Consider the following 4,188-nt stretch of genomic DNA (forward strand, 5'->3'; position numbering starts at 1 on the left):
TAACCTTTGAGTCTGTCTGCGTATTAAGGTCTGATCATGTTCTACTTAGCTGGATGCCTTGGATTGGGATAGGAGCTACACCACTGACTCTGATTCACAATAGTCTCCAGCTTACCCTGCAATCTTGGGACTCGCCCACCTTCATAATTATATGAACCAATTCCTTATAATAAATCTCTTGTTGTATATGCACATCCTACTGGTTCTGTTTCTCTGACGAATCCTGACTAATTACCCCTTCCTTTGGATAATATAATGGAACAAGTTGTCTAAGCAAGAGGCACAATTCCTAACATCCTGACTTGGAACTGCTTGGGGCAAGAACTTGAACATTTCTTTGGTAAAAGAACTTATTAATCCTTTACTTCAGGTTAACATAATTTTTCTTTAGGAAAAAAAGCAAAAAGAACAAAACTGTCAAAGCTCCATGCTCTGTAAGAAAAGGAGTATCATATTGCCCTGTGGTCATCTGTTGAGAAGAAAACCAGCCCTTTGTGGATTATTAGAAGGACATGTGTAGCCATCAGCAGAATGTATCCCAGTTAGTAAGGGAATACAAAGACCATACAACTTTTTGTTTTCTGTTGCTTGCCTCCTATTTACAAAGGAAACTTAGAAATATCCTCTGTGAGACAATGTATAGTGTGTGTGTGGGTGTGTGGAGGGGGAGGGGGGGTGGTCTATGTATATTATATGCGCATATTTGCCCAATCTCTTTCTTGCTTTTTCATGAACCTCAGTTTCTGACCCTATGCCTTAAATATCTTGATACCTGTATTTGTTAATCAATAGTTTTTAGTTCTTCTCCAAAATCTGTGTTGAGGTCTCATAATCATAAATTGCCCACCCCCCCAGAGTTTTATAAAATAGTATTTCTTTATTTCCAGAACAAGAAGCTTAAAACCTACGTTCTAGTATATTTCCTCAAAAAGATGCACAATCAGATCCAAGAGGAGATCCGCCAAGAGGAAGAAGGAACGGTGTAAGTTTCTCTGCTCTAACCCCGAAGCCTACTACAAGGTTAACCATTCTCCCTCTAACGATCACTCACAGGACCTCGGCAAACCTCTCAGCAGATTTCTGTGAATGAACAAGCTGAGTTCATAAAGCTCAGCCTTTAAATGGAGAGTATCATTAAGTTAGAAGACACAGAGGACCTGACCAAATTATCATACCCCTAAACCTGCCTTGTAACTGGAAAGCTAGAGCATTCTGAGCAAACTGTCTTCCCCTCAACAGTCCTGGATCCTTGCTGGCACTCTGATGCAGGCAGAAGGAGCACTGCAGTGGGAGACAGAGGCCTGGACTCCAGTCCCAATCCTCCTGTAATCTTAAACAAAAGAACAAACCAAAGTAGAGATTTTAAAAATTTGTAGCACATTCCTTCTTTTAAATGAAGGCTCACAGCAAAATTCGGAATATAAAATAGATAAAGGTGGCAGTCACTGAAGGATTGCCCACAGGCCTCATGACAATTCCCCCAAATAATTAATGCACATTTTGTAAACCAATGTTCTTGATTTAGAAAGGTCCCCGATCTAGCTGCAAAGCCTTTTCATATAATACAGATTCCTGGGCTCTAGTCCAGATCATCTGACTCAGAGTCTCAGAAAACTATACTTTCCACAAGCCCCTGGGTAATTTTTAAGGTACCCAGCTGGCTGACATGAATCAGTATTTGAAACTACGACGGTAGAATCTCTCAAATATTCTTTCAAGTGCTCAAAACAACAACCACCAAATAAATGACATATGATTCCCTCTCCACAGTACCAGAGTATTTTTATTAGCTTCACGTTACCATATTGAAAACAGATGGCTTGTAAATCGTGCCATCATTCCACCTGGGCCAGACGTGCTTCTGTGATAACAGGCAAATAATGAATTATTTGCAAGGATTTTCCATCCCTAACTTAAAAGCTTCTTGCTTTTACCATGAGAAATTTTTTGCTGATTCTTTCAAATGATGTTATCTCTCCTGAGAGAGTAAAATGCATCTCACAAATAAATATAGATGTACCTACTGAGTCCTAATCCAGGGATGGTTACCAGCGTATTGAGAGTTCATTCCGGGGAAACACTGAAACCAAAACATTTCACAGTGCCAACATTCCAAAAAGGAAATAACACATGTAAAGAAAGTGGTATGATTCCTTGTATATAATAAGCATTCAATGAATTTTAGCTCCTATGAGTTTTACTGTTTGTCATTATTAACAGAAATAGGTTAAGACACTTTCAGGTTGTCTAGGTCTGGCAAATTGTTTAGACAAGGAAGATTTGTGTGTATGTAATATACGTTTCATAAAATTAGCACTCAAAATTTGCTTTAACTACCTCTGATAAAAGGAGAGGGACATGTTTGGACTCTACAGCAGTAGTTCTCTATTTTTAGCATGTATCAGGATCACCTGGAAGGCTTCTTAAAAGGCAGATTGCTGGGCTCCCCCTAGACTCTCTGATTCAGTAAGTCCTAGAAATGGCCTGAGAATTTGCATTCATAACTAGTTCCCCTGCGATGCTGATGCTGCTGGTGCAGGAGTGCACCTCGAGGAGCACTGCACTAATGTAGGCTTCATACTCCGTGATGCTTAGAGGAATGTCCTTTGTGCCCAAGGCCAAAGGCTATGATTGGGGAGGAATTGTCCTTACAATCTTCAGTTATGTGTAACAGCTGCATTCTGAGCTGAAACTGGTTAATCAAAAACATATCCAAATGCCCCAGGTCTTTATGACATGCGGTGTAATGACCAGATTATTTTCTGTTACAAAATTGACAAATACAACTCACATTTCTTGATGCAGTAATTTATTGGCTTAAGTAATTGGGAAGTCCACGCACAGGTGGATGCAAGGCACAGCACCGTATGTTCCGAGTTTCCACTCTCTTCATCTCTTGGTTCTGTTTGTCGGCCCTCCTCTATGCGGGCTGACATCAGTGTCTCCTGCCACAGACAGCTCTTTCTTCAAGAGGTAAAAGAGAAGGAATCTCACAGCTCATGATCCACCAGGAAGAGAGATGCACTGTCTCCCCGTATCCTCGAATGAAATCACATAGAAGATCCATGTTGGCCATGCTGGAAACACACGCCCACATTTTGGACCAATCACTGAACAGAGGGAACAGGCGCCAGGATTGGCCAGCCCTTGGTCATGTGCTCATACAGTGGTTGGGAGGAGATAGAACGCTTTGAGTGGTGGTCGCGGCAGAAGCGAGTGTGTAGGGGCAGTCGGTACCACAGCAGGAAAACAAAGTATTTAACAAAGACTTTGTGTTGAAAATGGAGACTAAATACCTGGAATGGAGACAAGAGAACAGTATAAACGCTGAAGACAAGGAGCTGAGACCAGAAGAGAAGTCAACTCGGGTGCCAGTGATGTCAGAACTGTGTAAGATCCCTGCCCTGGCACCCTCTGACAAACTCTTCCCAGGAAACATTCTTTCCGTTTGATGATTCCATGTTCCTGTTACCGTGGGGCCTCCTCTAGCCTGGAATTCTGTGTCCTGCTGCTGTCATCCCAGAACTAGTTAACTCGTAAGCTTTCATCACATACTGAATACTCAGTATATTTATTGAGGAAATCAATGAAGAGCGAAAAAAAAGAAGGAACCAACAACTTGAATTTGGGTAAGTCAAGTGAAGTTTCTGAGCTCTTTTTTTTTTTTCACCTTTAAAAAAAAGGAACATTTTCTGGTTATTCTTAAGAGTAGTTTTGAGAATTAAACATAATACATATGTGCCTCTGAAAATTGACAATAAAAACAGATGTAAGGTGTTGTCCTCAATGATGTTGTGCAAGATTTGTTGGTGGCCTGCATATCAAGACATTTCTTAATATTGCAAAGTAAAAAGCCAGTAATATTGCCTGATTTAGCTCTCCAGAACAACTCAAATGTTAGAATGGTCATTTATTTCTTCACCTAACCAGGGCTTCTGAGCTCTGGCAGTATATACAAATGACATGGGGAGCTTTGTAACGTTTTGCTACCCGGAGGTTTTGCTTAAAATAACGCAGGTTGGAGGGCTAGGCATATGTATGGTTTTAATTTCCCCAGGTGATTCTTATGTGCAGCTAGGGTTAAGAAGCACAGACCGCAACACGTGATTGCCTCATTGGTACCTAAGTGCTTCTCTCTGCTTGCTTCTTGAAAATAGGCCTCTCACTTGATTTCAGGTGAGGGTTGCT

The sequence above is a fragment of the Neophocaena asiaeorientalis genome, unplaced genomic scaffold (assembly GCF_003031525.2).
Source record: "Neophocaena asiaeorientalis asiaeorientalis breed wild unplaced genomic scaffold, Neophocaena_asiaeorientalis_V1.1 scaffold130, whole genome shotgun sequence".
In the NCBI taxonomy this organism is placed as follows: Eukaryota; Metazoa; Chordata; class Mammalia; order Artiodactyla; family Phocoenidae; genus Neophocaena; species Neophocaena asiaeorientalis.